General features: G+C 48.8%; 1 protein-coding gene across 1 annotated transcript in view; it reads right to left on the bottom strand.

Moving 5' to 3' along the window:
- The window catches only part of RP1L1 (RP1 like 1), a 44,034-nt gene extending 22,311 nt beyond the window's left edge, over nucleotides 1–21,723 (bottom strand). Inside the window, exon 1 of the mRNA XM_024568619.4 lies at nucleotides 21,399–21,723. The gene's annotated coding sequence lies outside the window, so the exon portion shown is untranslated. The remainder of the gene's footprint in view (nucleotides 1–21,398) is intronic.
- Nucleotides 21,724–24,302: the final 2,579 nt, after the last annotated feature.

Genomic DNA, 24,302 nt, shown 5'->3' with positions numbered 1-24,302 from the left:
TTACCCAAAATAAGAGGAAATATTAAGCATGCCAACTAAGTTCGGGATCCCTGGAATAGAAAAAGGCCTTTAACAGAAAATGATACAAGGTTTTTATGATGTAAAATTGTCCAAGATCAGAAGCGTGAAAGACATTGGGGAAAGAAAAAGTCTGAAGCATCTCCCAGTATGATGGGGGCATCGGGAGTAACGGACCATGGAGGGAGGAGCATGGAGGCCACGTGCTGCGGCAGAACAGGTCGGTAGTCACCAGTGGGTCAATAGCTAGCTACAGACGGGGGGACTCAAAAGGCATAGGTCCCTCCGGCCCTCAGGATGATTATGGTCTAGCTGGGAGGGGCGTGGGGGAGAGCGGGGTGGCTGGAAGAACGGCTGCTCCCTGGATGTGCAGTAGAGTCGTGTGGTCATTTCGATAACAGACATTTTCTCACAGTTCTGGAGGCTGGGAGTCCAAGACCAAGGTGTCAGAGTGTTGGTTGGTTTCTTCTGAGGTCTCTGTCCTTGTAAATGACCATCTTCTCCCTGTGTCTTCACAGGGTCATACCTCTGTGTGTGCCTGTGTCCTAATTTCCTCTTCTTACCCAGATACTTATATCGGATAAGGGCCCACCTTGATGAATGAACTCATTTAACTTAGTTACGTCTTTAAAAGTTCTGTGTCCAAATACCATCCCATTCTGGGAGGCACTGGGGACTGGAGACTAAGATTTCAATGTATGAATGTGGCAGGGCGGGGTGTAGGGGGCAGGGACACAATTCAGCCCATGACTCCTGGAAAGCTTTTGAAAGTACTGACACCCAGACTTTACCTTCAGAGCCTTTGGTTGGCCTGAGGCCCAAGCAATTTTTAGTATTTAAAAATGTTTTCAGTTTCTTTTAAAAGCTCCCCAGCTGACTCTCAGCCAGTGTTGAAAACCACTGAGCTAAAGCAACACCCGGACTCAACTCATACACCAACCCGTACACCAACCCGTGTGATGTTCAGTCTAAGTCCAACAGAAGTTCCTAAAGGGAGAGACTGGGCATGGCATCCAGAGAACTTGACTGGAACCTCCAGGTGAGCCTTTGTGGGGGGTGGTGGGAAGGTGTGCACTGATTAACAGAGCAGGGCGAGGCCTGCAGCAACTATCAAGTGGAGCCCCGCTTGACGGAGCAGATGCCTGAATCTCAGCAGCGATGGCACTGCCTGGTTCGGCGAAGGGGCTGCACATAAAGCAGGCGCTGCAGTTGGGAGCCCTGGCGGACTTCTGAGCAGGCACATGATGCCATGAAAGTGGTGATCACCTGAGATCAAGCAGCAGGGTGGGTTGGAGGGTCCAGGGAGAGTAAGACCCAAGTGGGGATGTTGTCATGGCAACAGTACCTAACACACACACACACACACACAATAGGGAGAGGGCGCTTCTTCAAAATACATAATGGATGTACAACCACAGCTCAGCAAGAGTTCACAAAGCCTAAAGGTCCTTTACTACCCATAAGAAATCATACAGTATGTAACCTACAGGCATAATGAGTCTATGCTCTCATAGGAGAGGAGAATGATTCTGTTCATGGGGTTCAAGACTGGGAGCCTTCTTGAGGACGGCAAACCTGCGAGAAGAGGCGAGGCTGGGAACCCCACTGAACAAAGGAGAAGTCCAGGGCCTGGCGTAGTTCCAGGGTTTGTTTGTCTCTTGCCCGCAGGGTCATGAATGATAGGCAGGCTCAGTGGCCCTTCAGACTGAAAATGCCATGCTCCTTCCCCTTGCCCCCCCCCTCCCCCAGTGAGGCTGCCTCATGCTGTTGATGAGGACTGGGTGAAGGCAGAAGAGAAACAGCCTATTCGTGATGAAATAAAACCCAAGGATAACCAACCCGTGAAGACCCTGAGCCACCACAGGGACCATACTGTGGTGGCAAGTGTCTGGACTGAAAAACAGGAAGGGGGGAACCAGCCCGGAGCAGATTTGGACTCATTCCATGGAAGCAGAATGAGTAACTCCAAACCCTGCTTTCTCTGACACTCACGGCGGCCTCTGTGAGCGGGGCTGCTCGTTTCCTTGAGAATGTTTTTGTCATTTTGTCATCATGCTTCACACAGTGGAAGGTGGTGGGGGAGGGGGCCTGCAAGGGGCCACCAGAGGCCAGGTCCTGTTGGGGAAGGAAAGGAAGCAAAGATGGGAACAGACCTTGTCCAAAGAGGAGGCAGAGATGCAGGCTTGGGGACAGGGTGGTGTTTTCACAACCATCGCTGTGCATCAGTCAGGGTTCTTCAGAGAAACAGAACCAATAAGATATATATATAGATACACAGAAAGAGATTCCTTATGAGGAATCGAATCATGTGATTATGGAGGATGAGAAGTCCAAGATCTGCCATCTGTAAGCAGGAGGCCCAGGAAAGTTCAAAGGTCTGAGAACCAAGCGACCTGTTACAGGTCCTCCTAGAGTCTGAAGGCCCAAGAACGGGGCACTGATGTCCAGGGACAGAAGAAGACAAAGGTCTCAGCTCAAACAGAGAGAGAATTCTCCCTTCCTCTATCCTTTTGTTCCACTCGGGCCCTCAGTGGACTGGACGGTGCCACCCACATTGGTGAAAGCAATCTTCTCTATTTATCCAGTTTACTGAATCAATGTTGATCTCACAAACACCAGACTCATGGATAAACCAGAAATGACGTATCACCAGCTACCTGGGCATCCTTTCGCCCAGTCGAGTTGAAGCATAAAATTAACCACCACACCCTGATTCTAACAAATGCTGTAAAAAATAACCTGGAGCTACAACCACGGGGTGTAACCATGGCAGGAAATCCCTGTTGTCCCATTTAGGTTTAGTTACAGCTGGCTAGCCCTCTCCTCCACAGCCTTCCACTGGGACGGAGCCCGAACGTTCTAGTCAGCCTTTTCTCCTCTGGGAGATGGGCGGAAGCAGTTTGTCTGTGATGTGTGGATGTAGGAGAGAGGGTGGAGAGACATCATGGGCACAGGGGCGATGAAAGTATTTACCAGGTTTGAAGTGATGGTTGTGAAGTACCTGGGACATAGTAGGACAGCAACAATGATTGGGTCTCCCATGTGGTTTAGTTAATTGGTAAACAATCCGCTCTTGGCTATATGATCCAACTCACTGATTTATGTGGCTTTCTCCACCCGAAATCAGGGCAGGGAATGCTCTAGTTCATCCTGATGTCCTCTTTCTCCCCTGAACTTACGCAGTACTTTATCTCCTTCTTTCTCATTCTCACGCCGACTGTGTAATTGTCATGTGCATACACAGCTTATTTCTCCTCCTACGCTAGGATATAGTTAGGCCATTTATTTTGGGGTCCCCAGTGCATAGTACAGTGCACAGCACATAGTAGGTGCTCAGGGAATGCGCGTTGAGTGCCGGATGAGTAAGTGAATGAACGTTCATTGGAAAGAACAGCCGTATGGTTCTCAGTCTGAGGTTGACCCGACATAGGGTCAATGCGGTCCGTGTTAGGGTTTAAAAGCCTTCGAGGACCCTTTGATGATCTGTCCAAATTTGGAGCCAAAACTGACCTACCTGTCCCTTGAGATTGCTCGGCCCACCTCTCAGTCATCTGTTCCTACTCACTCTTGCTTAGGCTGAGACTGTGGGGTCTAATGAGGGGTGCCTCAGCCACTGCCCTCCCTTATCTATGCTGCTGGGCTCGGCTTCCCACACAGAAGAGCAGGGCCTGGAGCCACGGACCCCCAGGAGTCACTCTGAGAGTGAGGGTCAGCGTCTGGTGTCATCTGCCTGTGGGAAACACAGGGCACAGACAAAAGGTTAATTGGAGAGAGTTTAGAGAAGAAACATGGTAGAGCGTCCAACACTCTGTGTCCAACAAGGACCAGTGATGCACCTAGGAGATAGCAACAGTGGGGAGCTGCCACTGCCCCTGGGCCTCAAGGGGCAGGGGTGGGGAGAAGCATTGCTGGACCAGTGAGAGCTGAAGCTACTGAACAGCCACACAATAGCCTTGAGTAGAGGAATGCAGACACTGCCAAAGTTATGGTCTGGTGGGAGCTGGGGCAACAAACACATACCCTAACTTCTCTATCGTCTTGCCCTCTGATTTCCAGCTGGTGTCTCCCATTGGCAAACCCAATAAGAAGCCAGAGGGTGAGGGAGACAGCAAGGCAATCCATAGAGGTCAAACTCCTAGGTCAAGGACTAAGCATAGATCTGGAGAGTCAAACAGAGATTGAACAAACCAAACACCCCACATGAGTTCCACTTCCAGCCACAGGAAACCGTGGGCAGGGGCACCAGCAATGGCCCTGAAACCTTAAGTGCATTTCAGCTCCATAAATACTCTCCATGACCCTACTATGTACCTGACTCTGGGGAGGCACTGGAGAGTCAACAGCCTACCCAGAGTTGCCCACAGTCCTGGGAGAGAAGTAAAATGCCATCATTTTTATCCTTCTTGAATCTGGTGTCAACCTCAAAGCGCCAGGAGGGGCCCCAAACCTACAGCCTGTCACCCAAATTACTCCAGAAAATTCTCCAGACCTGTATCAAATCATGTAGTAACCACTAATTCATGGTGGGTCACCGGCATAGGCATTTTCATATTATTGTAAAAAATCCTCACATAGTCCCAGCTGCAGGGTAGAGGCAGCCTCGGGCTCTGAAGCAGAGCAGACAGGGCTCGGAGAGTCAGGCTGGACCCCACCACAGCTCTCTGAGCAAAAAAGAAGTGATGGAGGCACCTGCTGAAGGGTAAGGTACCCTTGGCTCCTGTCTAACACAACCCTGCTCACTTACTTCCTACACGAGCTCAACCACAGGTCTACCCCGTCTCTTCTGCAAACAGTTCAGAATCCACGCTCTCCCAGGATCTAAGAAGGAGTAGCAACCAAGGCTGCTGGCAAGAACAGCAAAATGCTCAGCACATGGACTGCAGGACGAGAGGCACCCTACAGAGCAACCTTGTCTTCACCTGCATCTTTGAGGCTTCGACCAGCGTATGAACTCATTCTCTGTGATTGTGACTAGTTGAGGAAGATCAAATCAAAGAAAGCAAAACCAGTCAGCATATAGAAGGTGGGTACTGGGTGTGCTGCTGCTTCATGGGGACCTTGGTTTCCATGATTGTCCAGGGTCACCCATAGTTACTGGTATTCCTTGGATACTTCTAGCTGGAGCTAAAGGAGACTCTAGATTTGGCAAAGCAGACGATAGAAGAGTACCAAGTCCCTGGGCTCTTGCTGAATTAGGAGACTATCCAAGGGTTTAGTGGACATCCCAATAGGAATGGAATCTGCTGGCATAGTTGCTCCAGCATTCCTGGACCCACACACAGAAGCCACCAGGCCAACGACTCCCCACCCCCACCTGTGGGCAGAGCAAATCCACCTCTAGACATTGTGACTCTTCTGTCTGGAATGAGCCCGCCACCCTCAACTGGGATTTCCCCTTCTCCGGAGATACCAATACCCACGGCCTCTCCAGTCTCCTTGGGACTCCTCACTGGGAAATAGAGGCCCACCTCCCTCAGGAATGCATCCACCCAGGCCCTGGGAAGTGTTGAGCCTTCCTAGCCACTTTTCCCTGCCATGCCTGGGTGAAAGCAAGTGTGTACCATTTGCTTTCACCCAAAAAGTGTGTACTTTTTGTCTCCTCTAGGTTGCATTAACATAGCCAAGCTTAACAAGTGCGCAGAACAGTTGAAACAGGGGTGAGGGGGACAAGCAAAAGCTTCGGAGTCAGAAGGCTAGCTCTGCATCTGATTCTGCCACGAACAAACCTTGTCTTGAGGATGTCACTTTGTCTCACTGGGGAAAGGTGGGGAGGAGACAAAGGCCCAGGCGCTTTCCAAGTGACCTTGGAGCTTCAGCGGCCTGTGATCCCATCCCCTCCTCCAAGAGGATCGCCTTCTAGGCATCCAGCAGCTTCCCAAGTTAACCCCTGGGCCTTCTCACCCTACCACCATCCTTGTCATCCAACCCAGCCCTCGAGACCCCATGCTTCACGTACTTTCTGTTCCCTCTTGGGTGTCTTAAGGGACCATAACTAATGAGACTGTGGTATTGTATGAGACCAGTTCATTCTACAATTACCTACTGGGTACCAACCGGGTCCTTGGCATTTACAAGAAAGAAGACTTCTTAGGACAGAGTTCTTTAATGTTCTACTCTCCGGGCAATTGTGAAACAGAGAAAGGAAAAACCCTTTGATTTAAACAACACTAATAGCATCCCACCTCTTCCACTCTTCTCTTCCCTTCCCCTCCCTGCACAGGGTTGCTGGTGGAGGACGCAGGTGGGAAGGGTGATGGGGTGCTCGCAGAGATGATGCAGGAGGTGGGAGTTCTTGGTTCAGTTCCCACAACTTTTCAGCTAGTCTGGAACTACTTCAAAATGAGTATTAGTTGCTTTAAAAACATGAATAGTGGTGACTCGAGATCAGGTGGCGGTCAGTAGGTGGAACGCTTGGCACAAGCAGAGGCCCCAGGTCAGGCCACCGCATTGACCTGTGGACAACACCGTCCCCACCGAAGGGGCTGACACAGGCTGAGTCCAGACTGGGAGAGGGGCGCTTGGGCTTACGTGCAGCTCTGCCACTAATTCCCTCACGTATTCAGCAGCTCTGTGTGGACGACCTGCCTTCTGCCAGGTGCGGCGTGGAGTGCTGTGTGAGTGCGGATGAGTTGCTGCACCTCTCTGGGCCTCAGTTCCTTCATCTGAAAAATGAGTTATTTGGACTCAGTGATGATTATGGATCCTTCCAATAGTCTCCCTTTCTGAGTCTGTGACAAAGACTCCACGACACTTCATGCCTGGACACCGAAGAGGGGTCCCGGGGGGCATGTGGGGTAGGTTAAAGCTTGCTTTGTTCAGCATGAGGATGGCAACGTTAGGGGAAGAGAGGAGAAACGGGTTTGGAGTCAGCCAGCCCCCCTCAAAGCCCCAGCACTGCCCTATGGCAGCTGCAGAGAATTGAACTTAGTCTCAGGAGTGACCCTAAGCCTGCTCACCTCTCCTGCATGCAGTAGACACATTGCCACCTGCCCTGCGGGGCTATAGCGGGATTACCTGCACCCTTCCTGCAGCCAGTGCCTTCCTTCTTCCCCTTCCCCCTGGAATGGCATCTCAGGGCCCCGCCAGCCCCAGGAGCCTGCTTCGTAATGACCTCCTCGGATGAAAGGCGCTGGAGCAACAGGAAGGACTGTTGTTTTAACTGCTCTACGTTTCCTCCCTTTGTCTCTGGCATTATAAACAAGCCTATTCCCCAAAGCCACATCTGATAATCCAGCTGCAGGAGGTCAGTGGTCAAGCAATCAGAAATGCTCTTAGCTGGGATTAGGTGATTCAGAGCGGGGCCTGTGCTGCAGCAGGTCGGAACCCGCTCACCCTCGCTGTCACTGAGGCTGGCTGGGCACAGATGCCCCTCGGGAAGCTGCCAGGCGAGTCAGAGTGAGCAGGGAGAGGGGCAGCCTGTCCGCACAGACCCTGGAAACAGCTTTCAAGCCAGCCCAGCCGTGGGACCTGAAGCTGTGACAAAGGCCCTGTTTCGGGGAGCTCTTTGCAGAATACAAATCTCCTTCACCCACTGTCAGCTGACCCCACAGCAACCTTGTAACCGAGACAGACAGGTAGAGCATTTTAGTGCACAAGATCTTGAGACCCCGAGAGGAGAAAGGCCCCTGGGGCAGGTAAGGAGAGAAAAGAACCTTCTGGGTCAGGTTTCAGGACCCAAACTCAATGCTCACACACTCAGGAGGCATCAGCTTCACAGTCCCCAACCCTCCAGCTTGTCACAGAATCTGTTGAGTGACAGAGTCCTCTTGCCCTGGAGTGGAGCTATTTATCTCATATGCTGAAACCAAGCCAATTAGATGATAAATTTAATGAGCACTTACTGGGTGTGATGTCATGTGGTGACCAGAAGACTCTTCTAGGTCTTTTTGGCAATAAACACAGGAATAAACATATCAATAAAAAATAAAGTCAAAAGAATGCCCCCTGTAGCTAGGCAACCCAGTTAATGCGTATGAGATGCTCCAGTTAATTACAGCTCGGCTAAGCTTTCCTGCAAGGAAAGAGTTAATGCAGCTGTTATTTGTGGGAACTTATCTCCCACATAGGCTCTTATTTCCCTAAATTGGTTGAGACAGGAGGGGAAAGAGGGGGGAAATAGGAAGAGAGAGAGGAAAAATGGATTAGTTTCAAGATCAAAAGATGCTCAGAGATCCAAAAGGAAACACAGGCTCCGGGGGTGGGGGGATTTTCAGGGCTCTGTATCCTCCTGATAAGGAACTAGTCTTGGGATGGCCCCACCCTCCTGTCGGCAGCCCCAGGGCCGGTGCCCTCTGCAGAGTGGCAATGGCACCCACTCCTGAAGCCGATGGCCTGAGAGGCCGGAGCAAGCCAAGAGGCACAGACACAGGCCCAGGCAACATGCCCTAAATCCACAACAGGAAAGGCCAATTGGAAAATACCTGCTTTGTAACATTTTGTCGGTTTCAGGTATGCCTTGTATGGATTAAATATGTGAACACTAAGCTTTGCCTATGCAAATTCAGCATGCATGCCAACAGACTTCCATTCATCCACAGGCACTTGGGGAGGATGGAGTAGGAACTTTCCATGGATACTGGCGACTTAAACAGGAATTTGAGTGTATCACAGAGGAAGAAAGTTAAAGAAAGAATTGCAATAATTCATTCCTTTGATTTGTTTTCTTGCAAACTCAGACAAGAATTTCTACTCAGACTGTTTGAGAATTATTGGGACCAGAGCTGAGGACAAATAAGGGGGCTGACCATATAGAAAGACACAAACAAACCCATTAACTGTTCAACAGATTAACGGAGGAGCCCCCGCTGGGCAGCTGGGGCCAGCTGTCCTCACCTGTGCTCACGACAGAGCAAGCACACATTTTGTCTGCTGAGGCCCTTTGCTCACCCTCACTTCTGGTCTTTGTAACCCCATCAGCAGCAGGAAAGGTAATATAAGAAAGAGAGGGGAGGGGGAGGGGTGGGAGAGGGGGAAAGAGAGAGAGACAGAGAGAGAGAGAACATGGCCATGGCCGTTGTGTAACCTAGGATTCAGGTAATGCAGTTGTGTTCACCTATCCACCTCTTTCCCTTTGCTTCCCACTGATATTTTCAATTTATTTAATAAACTGTGCTGTTTGAGCATCTTAGCGTGACCATTTCTGTTTCCTGACCCTAAGGAAAGCTTACTTGGACTGTACTTAGACTTCCAATGTATCAAGGCATCCTCATACAACAAACCCAAAAGATGAATGGCATTTCACTGGGCAAAGGCAGAATGAAAAGCATTTTAAGTAGAAGGAACCGCATGAGCAAAGGCCCTGTGACATTTTTCTCCTCTTAGGGGATGGTGTTGGCAGAGTGTCATATGGGATATATTTCTTACAGGGTGCTAAATGGTCTGGGTCTTTTTCTTATTTGTCTTTTGATTTTACTTTATTCTAGTTAAAAATAAAACACAACAAAACAAAACAAAGCTACCGTGAAGTGATGCGGGTCTTAGGAAAGATAGCATGCGAACTGGAGGACTTTAGAGTGAGGTTGCCGGGAGCCGCAGACTGGCCCAGGAAGTAAAGCTGTGATACAAGTGTTTCACTCAGTCCTTTTTGTCTCAGCAATGATGCTGTTCCCGCAGTGAGGCCTCGTATATCTCAGATGGTTAGAGGATGAGCCATTTTATGTAAATCAACTTTCTAGGTAACAAAAGATTTATTTCTTCAAATGCCAAGATTTTTTTTTCTAGGCTGTAAATCATTCTAAAATTTTTTTTGAAGAATTAGTAGAAAAGAAATTGTTGTGTTAACCTATAAAATAAAATACAACATTTTTCATTCACTATGGAGCCAATGCAAGGCTGTGGCTCATCAAATCCTGTGTTCTATTCCTCCTTTCTAGTACACGACCACACTTTCTGTTGCTTGCAGTTGGGGGGCCATGTGACCAGCTCTAGCCAATGAGATGTGAACAGACATGACACCTGTCATTACTGTTCACTGCCTCATTAGGCTGAAGCAGTGAATATGGATGCCTCAGGCTGGGACAGCAGAGTCAATTAAAGCAGCTTGGATCCCTGAGTCATCACTTATAGGACAATAGCCACAGAGGGAGGCCTGGATTGCCAATGGTCCTGTGCACAGGAGAAGTAAATTTCTGTCGGGCTAAGCCACTGAGATTTGTCACTGCAGCATTACTTAGCCTATCCATACTAATACACAGTATAAATGTGACAACAACAAAGTAAAAATACACATTTTTAAAAACATGCACATGCCCTGGCTGGTGTGGCTCAGTGGATTGAGTGCGGGCCTGTGAACCAAAGGGTCACCAGTTCAATTCCCAGTCAGGGCACCTGCCTGGGGTAAGAGTTCAGTCCCCTTTCAGGGCGTGCGAAAGAGGCAACCACACATTGATGTTTCTCTCCCTCTCTTTCTCCTTCCCTTCCCCTCTCTCTAAAAATAAATAAATAAAATCCCTAAAAAAATTAAAAAGAAAAATAAAAAGTGCATGGATAAAACACTTCAAAGTGTTTATAATTCTGTTTTTTAGATGATGGTACCTATAGGTGATTTTTTAAAAAACTGCTCAGTATATTTTCAGTATTCTATAATGTACTATATTACTTTAAGTGGTAAAAACAATTTTCTTTAAAAGTCCCAAAATGGATTGTTGGAGGCATAGACACATACATGAATGAAACAAAATGAAAACCCCAAAAATAAACCCACAAAAATATGTTCAACTGATTTTTGACAAAGATGCACAATGTAAAAAAGAAAGCTTTCGCAATAAATGGTACTGGAACAATTGGACATCTGTCGTCAAAAAAAATTATCCTCAACTTCTACAAAAATGAATGCAAAGTGAATCACAGACTTAAATGTAAAATATAAAAAAATAAAACTTTTAGAAAAAAAGCATAGAAAACTGTCAGGATCTAGGGTTCCTTAAAAGTTCTTAGACTCAAACCATGATTTGGAAAAACAAAAATTGATTAAATTGAACTTTATCAAAATCTAAAACATTTGTTCTGCAAAAGACCCTGTTCAGAGAATGATAGGGCAAGCTACAGAATGGAAGAAGAAATTTACAAACTACATATCTAACAAAGAATTAGTATCTAGAATACATAGTGAAATCTCGAGACGCGGCAATTAAAAATGGGCAAAAGTAATGAGCAGATTCTTCGCCAAAGATGAGATATGAATGGCAAATAAGCAGGTGAAAAGATGTTTAATATCATTAGCCATCGGGAAATGCGAATGAAATTACAATGCGATACTTTTACCTACCCATCAGGATGACTAAAATAAAAAAATTGTGACCCCGTTAAAGGCTGGCAAGGATGTGGAGAAAGAAGCTGGGCCACTCACACACTGCTGGTGGGAATGCAAAACGGTACAGTTACTTTAAAAACAGTTTGGAAGTTTCTTACAAACTAAACATGTAACTACCGTGTGACCCTGCAGTTGCTCTCTTGGACATTTACCCCAGAGATATGAAAGTTTAGGTTCACACAAAAACCTGTATACAAGTTTATTTGTGATAGCCAAAGACTGGAAATAACCCAGATGCCCTTCAGTGACTGAACCGTTAAACAAACCATGGTCCATCCTTACAATGGAATACTACTCACCAATAAAAAAGGAACAAACTATTCATGCACACAACAAATGATGTTGCAAAATGTTGCTTACTCTATGATCTATTTATGTAACACCCTTGAAATGTCAAAACTATGGAAATGGAGAGTGGAAGAATGATACCTCGGTGAAGGAAGGAAGTGGGTGTGGCTATAAAAGGACAAATGAGGGACCCTTGTGGTGATGAATGTGTTCTGTACCTGACTGATCAATGTCAATATTTCTGTTGTGATATTGCACTCTAATGTTATGAGACGTTGTGATTGGGGGAAATTGGATAGAGCACAGGAGATTTCCATGTCATTTTTTACACCTGCATATAAATCTACAATTATCTCAAAATAGAAGGTTTAATTTTTTTATAGAGGTCTAAAAAAAGTCCCAAGAGTGACAGACACAAAAATTATGATTTACCATTATTACTTACCATGTGTGGCGGGGACTATTAATATCCACTGTTCTTTGTTTTTTCTCTTTCTCATAGAAATCCTATTTATTGAGAACTGCAATATATACAGTAAATAAAACTATATTTCCCAAATTTCTTTTCACATCAGGACGACCAATGGGTTTTAAGCAGAAGTCATTGGGAGGGGTTTCTAGGAAATCTCTTTCAAGGTTGCTAAAAACACTTTTCCTCTTGCTCTTTTCTCTTTCCAGCTGCCTGGAATATGTACATGATGGCTGGAGCTACAGACACTGTTTTGCCACCACAGTGGAATCCAGTACATGTCTCTGCTCATCTCCCAGACAGTCCCTACCACCCCTCAACACACACATTTGTTGGCCTGGGGTTTGGTTGTGGTTAAGGGACAGGGAGTAAGTTTGCAGAATTGAAAGAGCAAACAAATCCTAGATTTATTCATGTTAGAAAGTTCTTGAGAAATTTAAAAAGAACAAAAATAATCAGGAAGTGAAAGTGAAGGAAGAGAAGAGAGAATAATGAATGTATTGGTGAAGATCCAGAGAAAAAATTTTAAAAAGCTTCTAGGAGCATTTGGGGAGAAAAGATTGATGAAGAAGATCTGTTGGTTGTTTTGCTGTGAAATTACTCCTTTTAGGGAGGTTTTAGTAAAGATCTGGTTTTTGGAAAATTATTTTTTAAATGTCATAATGGTGTTTCTCGGATTCTGACAGCATGCTGAGAAGTGCCAGCAGGCAGCCCAAGTGCCTTTGGGCCACTTGAGGCTGGTCTGCACCTGGGGTCTCCTGAGCTACCTGCCCAATGAGTTGAGTGAAAGCCAGGAGGAAAGCAGAGTGCTTTCAGGAGGCATAAGCAAGAGAACATCTGCTCTAGAAAAACTATGATCAACTTTTAAAAAGTGCAAGAAATTAGTGTTTAAGAGGAAATTCTGGGAGGCTCTTTGTCTTTCGTTTTTCTTTTCCTTTTCTTTTTTTTCCAGAGCTTCAACAAGGCACAGTGAAGCTGAGCGATGCCAGGTGCAGTCAAATTTGGGGTTTTCTCCCCCTTAGTAGTTATGTGATTTGGGTAAATTAACTAGGACCCCAAGCCTCAGTTTACTGATATGAAAAAGAAAATAAAGACGACCCCAAGATTTACATGAGAGCACGTGTTTAATGATGCCTGGCACACAGTAGGTGCTCCTGTTAGATCTTTCCCTTCTGATGGCTCCTAACCTGACTTCTTCCACAGGTGTGGCCACTCTGCAGTGAGCTAGCTGCGAGACTTGGGCATCAGTGATGAGAGACACATTCTTAGCTTCTCAGAAAGGAGGGGAAAGCATTTACGCATATAGGAATGTCCTAGAAAAACATCAACACCGTCTTCCCATCTGTCTCTTTTTCTAGGTGACAGAGTCTGGAAAAAGCTGGAATGTGGCCTTTCCTGCCTGGGAGAGGAAAGCCAGTCCCGGCACCAGGAAAAAGGAGATCCTGGTTCCGCCAACAACCTGATGTGGGCGCTGGAAAAACAGGCCTTCCTCCCCTGGGGGTGTGCCAGCCACCTCTCACCTGGGCAGGTGGTGCTGTGTGGCAAAGCACCCAGTTCCAGAAACATGTTGATAGATCCATGGAAATTCAGAGAATGGATGCAACTGGAATGTTACAAGAAACTGATTTACAAAATAAAACAATAAAAGTGGGTACGGTCTGTGTCATTCTGGCAAACAGGGCCAGGGGTGGGCAGAGGACAGTGGGTGGTGGTCAGGAAGGGTAGCAGAACCTTGTAGTACCTGTGAACAAGGAGGTATGTCACAAGGGAAGTGGTTTGAGATGTGAGGAGGCCCTGTTGAGTCCTGAGAGCACCCAGTCTAATTCCGCACCCCCTGGGAAGCTTGCAGCTGCTCCCTGGCTCTCTTCTCCAGCAGGTCCCAGGCTTCGTTCACCAACCAGGCAATGGCATCATAGGGAGTGCTCAGGACTGGGGCCAGGGGGCCGGATGCTGTCTCACTGGAGCCGTGAGGACTCAGGGACTTCACACCCCTTCTCTGGACTCTAATTTCTTCTCCAAATAATGAAGAAGACAGACAAGGTGGCCCCTAAAGGGCCTGTTGACCTTGCAAGTGTGTGATGCTTCTGCAGGAAGCCAGTGATCTTCTGAACTGCAGCTCCCAGAGTGAGGCAGCTCACGGCACTCCCTCCCACCCCTGCCGCACCCCTGCTCTTTAAAGGTGCACACGAGTCCACACGGGTCTGATTCACCCCTGTTCTCCACTATATGGAGAGCCGTGATGATTGAGTGTCTCCTCCAGGGGAGGCTACATCATCCTGCACAGAGACACATAGGCAGCCCTTTCCCTCTCCAGCTTTTGGCTGGTCCGTTCACCAACCTGGGCTTCAGCCTTTCCATTATTTTTCACCAATAAAATAAAAAACAAAATCTCCGCCTCTTTTACTGGCTTGCCCTAAGGATGTCACGAAGCCCGTGACTAGGGGGAGCTCTGTCGATGTCAGAGCAGCAATTCCGAACCCAGGTGCACGTGTGGACCCACCTGAGCCGCGCTCCCTGCTCCTTACTGAACTGGCACTCTGCGTAAATGCAGGGGCAGTTATCGCCACTAAAGAGGAAAAGTTCAGCCAAGTCATTAGTTAGCTTATATAACAACCAGTTTGACTGATTTTTGTACTAGTGACCATTTATTTTTACATTGTTCGGCATAACATCAAGTAACCCCATATGTGCTCTCTTTGCTTTTAATAATTCGTCAGATTCTTGTGAGAATAAGAGAATTTAAATAAGTAGAATGAGAAAATCAATCAATAGACAAGAATGAAATCTTCAATTAATTTCTGTAAAGATCTCCCAACCAGTGGCTCCCAAATGTCAGCCTTCAACACCTAATATATGCCAACTATGAGATTTTGGTTGAAGCCACAGATTTTGCCAATGCCACAAGACTGAATGCAAACCTCCGTGGGTGGGGAGTGAGGAGGAGCTATGACTGCAGGTGACTCTGAAGCCCCGCCAGGTTGGAGAACCATGGCTAACACACCCCAGGCTGGGCACATCCCGCCAAGAAAGGTCTCCGGGAAGGCAAGAAGTCGTGTGACCTTGAGCCTTTGGCTCCCACTTCCTGTGTTTCCATGTTCCCAACTGTGAAATGGGACATCTGGAAATGATGGGCTCTGGGGTTGCTCAGAGACACGCCCTGCAGACTGTTCCTGTCCTGCGGGGAGTGCAGCCCCATGTCACAACCAGGCCAGGTGGAGGACACGGCCCTTCGTACATTGGCCACCAGTGGACTCAGATTCCACACTGTGCACACGGGAGGCACTTGTTGACGTTGGCTTTCTCCTCCCCCGTGCTTGCCCTTTGCCTTACTCAGGAAGCCCTGGTTCCTGCAATGCCCTGTGGGCTGCCCCATCTTCATTCCCTCTCTCAGCAGGCACAGACTGAGCCCAGAGTTTAGTGTCTGGTCTGGGAAACCGGTGAGGACCACAATGTGTCAGGAAAAACAGAAGGCACCATGCAAACAGCATCATGGTCATTGGACCCAAGGATCTTGCTGAGAGCCCGTGGTGATGAGCGTCTCAGAACATCAGCATTGTGTAGGGGTCGCGTTCCCTGCCAGCCCGCTCTCCACACATCCTGCAGGACCCACTATCATCATCTCCCTGTTATGATGGAGGAAATGGGGGAACAGGGATTGAAATTACCTGCAGGCAAGCAGAAGCTCAGGAGTGAAGCTGGGTTCGAACCTGGAGTGTGGATGCCATTGCTGGTCTCTGTATTATGTTAAGACCCTGTCTTTCATTTCTGAGCCACTGAAGGATTTTGCATACCTTACCAGAGAGGATGGACCAAGAGAAGAGTTGATGCAGGTCTTAGAACCTTCCAGGAAATTCTGGATCCCCGGTAGGTGGATAAGAAGAGAGGGAAGGATATGAGCTTTGGGTGGAGGACATCCCATACCCTTCTGTACTCCTTATCCCCTAGGAAGGGGTGTAGATGGAGGACGGCTAGAGCCAGCCCCTCTAACATCCAGGGCACAAGGCAGAGCCTCTGCTGCCTGTACTTAAGGGTGGCAGGCGTGGGCAGAGCCCTGGGTTCAGGCAGGAAGGTCAGAGCTCTCGACCAGCTCATCCACTACTAGCTGTGTGGCCGGGCAGTGACTTTCCTGTTTGGTGCCTGGCATGCAAACGAGGAGATGCCGCTGTCCTCAGAGAGGGCTGCTACGGTCACAGGGAAGACTAAAGGGCGGGCACTGACGGCCCCTCATGTGCCTGTACTCTTACGCACTTCGCATCCATTTGTCCCAAATGACAGCCCTCAGCTGTCCTCCCACACTGCCACCCCCAGGATTGCTTCAGCGGAAGGCAGCCTTGCCCAAGGCCATACTCTTGCAAGGTAGCACACACCTAATGACAGCTCCAGGCCCAGCTCCAACGGCCTGGTCACATCGCCTGAAGTTGGGACAACAATGAAGAGGTGTCCCGCCTTCTGAGCTCCCTGTGAAATTGGCTGAGTCTCCGCTGAGACGACGGGGTGGCCGGGCTTCTGCTCTGCTGGTCCGGCTTCTTTCTCTTCCCTCTGCAGGGGCTGGGCCCAAGTGCACCCCCGAATAACCCTTGGCACTCTAACCTCCCGCCTGGGGTCTGCTTTCTGGGGAACCCAACCTGGGACAGCTGACAGTGTGCTTTTGTTGCTGTGGCTGTTTTTCTTTTTAATTGAGGCGAACTGCACATAATATAAAATTGACCACCGTAAGCATTTCCGAGTGCACAGTTCAGTGGCACTGAGGACATTCACCTTGTTGTGCTACCGTCACCGCCCTGCGGGCACTCAGGACAGTGAGGCTGCGGCCATCCCCTCCCCTCCCGGCCCTCCTGCATTTCAAACCTGGTGGCCCTCCCTGAGCCTAGACTGGAGCCTGCTCCTTAGAGAAACCACTCAGTAGGGCTCTTCCCTTCCCTTCGAAAACCCCCGGATGGATTCGCAAAGCTCTGGCAGAGGAGGAAGAATGAGGTTGGAGCAACCCATAGACATTTTCTTAGACTGCCAGCAAAACCCACGCCACTGCAAAATCCTCCCCTGCTCTCCCCATCCTCACTCGCTCACCAGACTCCTTAGGTCACGGCAGCGAGAGCTTCTTTCTTGAGGAAAACATGGGTATTTGTGAGGCACCGGCTGTGGTTCTGGCACTACGCTAGACTCAGGAGGAGACACCTCACACAGGAGTTATGCCGCGTCGTTGGTTTGTGTTCAGGGTCAAGCACGTTGCCCGGGAAAAATCCTGTGGCCTCTGAGTCCTCTAGACTGCGGTCTTGCCCTGGCCTTGTAGACCTGCCTTGCCAGGACAAGGGGTTGGATTTTCCTAGAGAGCTCAGTTTCTCTTGCAAAGGTTCACAAATACCAATTTAAACAGCTTTTCAAGATTCTGCTGGGGGCCCCTTGTAGCTGTGCTCCCAGCCACGGGAAGATCTCACAATGTTGGAGAGTAGACATGTAAGTAAAGCCCTTACAGATGGGATTCCTACTGGAAAGAGACACTGGAGTGCAGCAGAGGCTGCTGGTCCCCCTTCCCCTCTGCATGGGCATTCCCGCACCACTGTCTCACTTGCTGACAGAGCTTTGACTGAGTGACCCTGTGTTTCTTGGGCCTCTTCCCCATACAGGCCATAGTGGCTGAATATTTACTAGTCTAAGCCAATCATGTAATTCCATTTCCCTTGTCATAGGGCATGTGATACAACACTGGTCAATAAGTGCCTCTAAGAAAGTATTTTTATCCACTAAAAGGAATACAAGTTAGAGATTCATCTCTTCCTGCTTTTGACTAGTATTGTATGTGGATGTGATGCGTGGCACTGCTGCAGCCACCTTGAGACCATGAGGAGAAAGCTAAAAGAATTCCAGAATCTGAACTTGGTCAAGCCATTAAATTAAACAACCCTGAAACCACCCTGCCACTAGACCTGTTAGATGAGACAACAAACCCCATATATTAGAGCTACTTTTAGCTGGGAATTCTGTTCCTTACAGCCTGAAGCAATCTAACTCAACAGTGCAGGCCTATCATGCAGCTTTGACCAAAGGGGCCAACAGGACGCAGGGCAGCATCAGCAGTGCACTAAATATAAACTTGCATTCACATTTGGAATAACGAACCGCCACATGACCGAGAGCAGCACGCAAGGTGAGCCCATTGGCCATCCTGTCATACTGTGGACGAGGAAATTGAGGCCCAGAGAAGTGATAAGAATAAGCCTCTACAGTGCTTTACGTTCCACAAATTGCTTTTATATAGATCATCTCACTTAATCTTTATAAAAATCACTATCTTTATCCCCATTTTACAGGTAAATTTACCTATAAACTGGACAACATTAAGCTATTAATAGCTATATTGTGTTTTATAGTATCCAAAGTGTTGTCTACATCATAATATATTTAATTATTACCTTTGAATCTAATCTGTAAGGCAGAGGTTTACAAAAGAACCAGTAGGCTCGGAAGGGTCCACTCACTTGGTTAAGCTCCAGGAAGCTCGAGGGCTGGTCCACCTACACCGGCAGTTCTCACGGGGCAGAACCCACAGCCTCAGCATCACCTGGGAGCTTCTTAGAAATGCAAATTACTCAGCTCCACCCAGACTCACTGAATCAGAAACTCTGGGGTGGGTTCCAAAAGTCTGTACCTCAGTAAGACTTCCAGGTGATTCTGATACACACTCCCGTTTGAGAAGCATTCGCTGTGCCCCAGGCTGGCTCTTCAGTGACTTCTCCAAAGTGACCCTGCCGGGTTAGCCAGAAGTCCAGTCAAGGGCCACGTGCTCTTTCTAATACAGAAAGTGGGGGTTAAACTGAAAAAGGCCAACCGTGAACATAAAAGCCAAGAGACAAAATCATAGCTGTTGGTGTGAGACCATAAAATCATGAAGCATGCACTATCCTATAGATAATAGATTGCCCTTCAATCTTAGAGAAATAGGGTCGATAAGCAGAGACGACACCACTGTGCACATCACATAGGCGCCTACCAGAACTTAGAACCCACACTGGTGATCGTCCACACCGTCCATCCATCCAGAAGAGCTGCAGACTCTTCTGAAACTGATCTGCGATTTTTGTTGAGAAGACAGATTATACATATGAATCACTTACTATGCACCAGCTCCTTACAAATGTGACATCATCAAAGCTTAAACAATCTTGCTGGGTAGGTGTAATCCTACCATATTATTCTTAAAGAACGTGGGGTTCAGAAAGCTTAAACAACTCACTCAAGATCCACCCAGCTAATGAATGATGAAACCATTATTCAAATAAAGAAATAGTTTTCTCCAAATTCTGAATTCTTTTGGCTACTTCACTTTATTATTGACTGTGCTGCGTCTGGGAGAAAACCTCTCAAAGCAGCCCACTTCTAGCACCTGCAGCCACTCTGCAGCCTTGAGATTGGCTAGCTCCCCACCCAGTACCCTCTCTGCTTCTATGCCCCCACTTTCCACCTCATGCACCTGTCTCTCCTCCTTAGGGCCAGGGTCTGCATCACACTTATTTTTGTAATCCTCGAAGAGCCTCGCCCAGGGCTCTGAACGGAGCAGGCGCCCTTAGATGTTTACTTAAAATAGTTCAGACACTGATCTTTGGTGGATGATGGCATTAAAATGAACCCTGTTTTCCCAGCATGACCCAGTGTCTTGGGCCACTGCTGGACAAGTGTACTCTTGGTGTGAGCCAGAGTAAAAACTCTTTTTGTTCCTGTGCGGTTGGGTTGTATCAGCCCAGTACCTCCTGCAAGCCACAGGGTGGTTGCACAAGAGATATTGTTGACAGATTGACTTACTGACTAATTTATACAACATACTTATCCAATGACATAGGCATCTTGGAGGGAGTTCAGAGGAAAATAACCAAGATGATTAAAGGATTGGAAAATGTACTTTACAGGGAAAGGTTATAGGGACTGGGGTTATTTAACTTGGAGCAAAGAAAGCTGCTGAGCGCTGCATGCACAGGCTATCGCGCCGGAGAGGGCTATGGCCTCTTCGGTCCAACCTGCTCACATCCCACCTGGGAAAGCAGGGCCTGCAGAGCAGAAGCAGAGCCAGCCTGCGTGCTATGACTGCAGGTGCAGTGGTCTCTCTCCAGCCCCATGTCTCCCCACCCAGCGTGTGTGTCAACACACTCCCATATGGGCGCCCACACACATATGCACACCTGTGGGTACATACTCTCACACGCACATACATAAACATGCATAAGCACTAAGGTGCTGCAGATGGCAACCAGCTCTTCTCTCTCCCCCAGGGTTAGCCTAGCAGAGCAGGCCCAGGTGAGCGGAATTCAGAAGAGGACTTCTGGATGACGTTTGTGTATCTAAGAGGGTAAATGGACTAGGATGTGGGTTATGCTTCTTTGGAGGTTGCCCTGAGCAGGGGATGTTCTCGCTGTCCGAGGTACACTCCGGGCTGTGGGAGGGAACCAAAGTCTCTTCTAGGGCCATGTCCATGGTTACACCACTAGGAGGCAGTGGCCTTGCCCCCTTCTTCATCACTATGGGATGAATTCCCTCCACTGTGGAGGGAGCCTTCGGTGTGAGGTGAGCTGGCAGCGGGATACAGAAAGCACAGGACTTTGCAAGACACAGAGATAGTGACCGGCAATCACACTGGACTTGGCTGAGGGTCTGGCCTCACTGGCTATGGGCCCTCTGAGGGTCACCTGTCCCCAGTCCTTGGCTTCTTGGCCAGTCAGCCCTGAGCAGGAAGATGGCATTTGCCTTGCCCAGGAACAACCATAAAAAGGGCAGCAAGGAGGAAGAGGTTTGAGGCGGACCTGAGTTTGACTTTGTGGACCTCCCATAACTTGATCTCTGGTGCCTCACTTTCTTCTTTTAGAGAAATGGGCCCAGTGACCCCAAACTTCAGGCCAGTAGAGAAAATTCTATGAGGTCATTCCTAGGGACCGCCAGCCCCATTCCATACTCTATGTTTGCCCTAGCCCCTGATAGCTTTTCCTGAAGTCTTGATCCTCTCAGAAGCCAATGTCACCCCCAACCGAAACCCCTCACATGCCGGTCTCCCCCTGCAGGAGTAGAGTCCCCCTCCCACCCCCGCCACACCAAGGAATGGAGAAGCGTCTTCAGGAGGGACTTCTGCCTCTCTGGGTGCATTGTTCGCCCTCCAGGTGCACAATGGGAGAACCAGACAGGCTATAATATTAATATCCCATAAACCAGCGAGCAGGAGCCTGAATCTCAGGCGTGCCGTGTTCAAACATGACCTAACACCAAGTAGCCTGGCAGGCTGCGGGGAGAGCCCCAGCGTTGCACCACACGAGCATCCTGCTCAAGACCTACCTCCCAGAGTCTCAGGCTGCAATGTCGCCCCGTTGGCTGTGACTTCCCTGAACCAGCAGACACTGTCCTCAGGTGGGTGATCCACAGGACACAGACTCACTGTCCTCTGGGGAGGGCAAGGACATGCCGGCTTCCTGAGCCCCCTTGAGTCCAAGGGGGATGTCCGGCTGCTCTGAATGTCACCTCTCTCCCTGCAGGTGGTCCTATTTCCAGGAGCCGTAGGTCCCGTGGCCCTCCTCTGGACGGTCCTCACCGCCACTCTCCTTGGCTCAAGAGCCCAGAACCCCAGCTCACCCTGCCTTCTCAGCCCAAGAAGACAGGCCATTTGCACTGAGGCCAGACACCTCACATCTCTCAAAACAGGGCTGGATTATCATACACCCAAAGAGGATTAGTGGGAGACACCATCTGCAGAGAGAATATTTAGCTTAGTGGGTTACACAGGTTGTTCCTGGCCCTCTGCCCAAGGGTATACTCCTCAGGACTGTTAAACACAGGCCCGTGGGCTTGCAGGGAGCCCTCCAAACCCCAGGGACTCCCACCCAATTCCAGCCGCCCGGGTGGGCCACAAGGAGTCTGTGTTGGTGGGAGTGTGCTGGTGGGGGGTTGTGCTGTCGGGATGGGGGTGCCCAGGCTACAGGGAGTTTCCCACAGAAACACAAGTCCTGAGTGGGGGACAGCAGGGAAAAGGTGGCTGGCTGGTTACCATCTCCCCACATAAAGCCGAAAAAAAAATTCGATGGCCCCCACGAGACAGGAATTAGGTGTACAGGGGCCTGAAGAAACTGTCAGCAGCAGTTTTCTCTACCAAAGCCAAACAGCCAGTCTCCTCCTCAGAGGACCCCCCTTCCTGACTTCAGACTAAAGTGATCGTTTGGGCTTTATGTGGGCAACACTTTGGGGGAATTATTGAAGTCTGGAATCATCATTCCACTCTCTCTGAGGGCAGAAAACTACTCTTTCTCAGAACACCAGCGTTCCTGTGCAGGGCTGCCTGAAGGCAGGGATGAACTGTGTGACCTGAAGCTGGTGGTTTCCTCACCCGGAATTAATTAGGTTAAAGAGCCACCTGTGGACACAATTGAGACTGAGACTGCATTGTCGTCAAGAGGTAAAAACTGAGTCAATGTACTCTCAACATCAATACGACTGATCAATTCTGCCAATGAAATCAGTCAAGGCTTGCTGCTGGCTACCAGTTATAGCCATTCAGTCCAAACGATCAGAACCAACAGGATATTTGCAGATGTATATATAGAGAGAGGGAGAGAGGGAAGGAGTGAGAGAGAGCGAGAGACAGAGAGAGAAAGAAATTTATTATGAGGGATTGACTCATGCAATTGCGGAGGCTGGGAAGCCCTACAAGCTGCCCTCTGCAAGTGGAGGCCCAGGAGAACCCAGGGAGTAGTTCAAGTTCCAGCCTGAGAACCAGGGAAGCTGGTGATGTATGTCATGGTCTGCGTCCACAGGCCCAAGAAACAGAGCGCTTATGTCCAGCCAAGGTCAGGAGAGGGTGGAGGTCAGCTCAGACAGAACGAGCAAATTTACTTCATGTCTGCCTTTTCGTTCTATCGAGGCCCTCAACAGACTGGGTGATGCCCGCCCATATTGGTGACAGAGATCTGCTTTACTCAGTCTACCAATTTGAACGCTGGTCTTTTGGAGAAAAATCTTCATAGATACTCTCAGAAATAACGTTCCACCAGCTATCTAGGCCTCCTTAGCCCAGTTAAAGTGGCATCTAAAGTTACCCATCACACTGGGCTTGCTCACATAATTTTAATGACTTAGAACCAACATTGTCAAACACAAAAGTCGGGCTGAAACCTGGATTATTCGTGCAAAGTGCAGAGTGTGGGCAGTGCCATATTGTTCACATTTACTGTGTACTGGCAAAGCGTGCAACATTCATCGATATTCAATAATGTCACTTCGTCTGAACCTATGAATAAGCACACAAAAACAATCAAATTTTTCACCAGCTTTTTTATTTTCCAGAAGAATGTGGAAATCATTGCAAGTAAAGGGAAAATAAATCCGTTAGATGCCCACAGCTGCGAAGTGAGTGCATCAAGCGACCTCTGCGGGGAGAGACCGTACGTTTTATCAGCCGATCCACAACACTCCAAGGAGGGAAACAGGGCTCCATCAATTACTTCAGGACAATAGGAGCCACCGAGACTGCCCCAGCAGTCCGGACCTGGGGCTGCCCCATCTCTGAAAGGACCGTGTGTAAACGTCCATGACTCCGTGAGTTGTGTGGTCCAGTAGACTTTGTCCTCCAGAAAACCTATTTAAATTACTAGAGCTTTTGTCCTTGGCCCTCAGTGGCCTTTGTCTACAGCCCCCTCCCCCACAACTCACTCCTCTGTGTATTCCCCAGGCCTTGGTGCCCAGACACACTCAGCTCCAGGAACCTCAACTCTACACGGTCAGTCCTAGACCACAGCCTTCCATCCCTGGCTTCTGTCCTGCTCTTCCTCCCCCTCTATCTGCTTTCACTCTCAGCAGACCCTAGTCACCCTCCTTGGATCACTTCGCCCCCTTCCTGGCTCGAGACTGCCCTGCCGCCAGCCGAGTGCCCATGGGACACCACTTCAGCCACTCTCTTGTCGATCAACCCAGCCCCCTCCTTCCTCTCTTCCACCTCCAGGGCTTGGAAGCAGCTGGAGGAATTCACTCATTGCTGTGAACTAAAGTTCCTTCAGCTTCATGGCTTCAGCGTGAACTGGGCCTCTGAAGCGGCGCCCGCCCCCCCTCCATGCTTCCACCATTCCAGGGTCAGGCCCAGTCCTCACGGTAGCTATTCTGACATCAATTTCCATGCATCACTGTCTCAGGAGACCTCAGATCAGGATGACAGGGGCTGAGCTTTTGGTCCATAGGGTTCAAGCTACTCCTGCT

Source organism: Desmodus rotundus, chromosome 9 (genome assembly GCF_022682495.2).
Source record: "Desmodus rotundus isolate HL8 chromosome 9, HLdesRot8A.1, whole genome shotgun sequence".
Classification (NCBI taxonomy): domain Eukaryota; kingdom Metazoa; phylum Chordata; class Mammalia; order Chiroptera; family Phyllostomidae; genus Desmodus; species Desmodus rotundus.
This window is presented reverse-complemented; position numbering and strand designations above follow the sequence as displayed.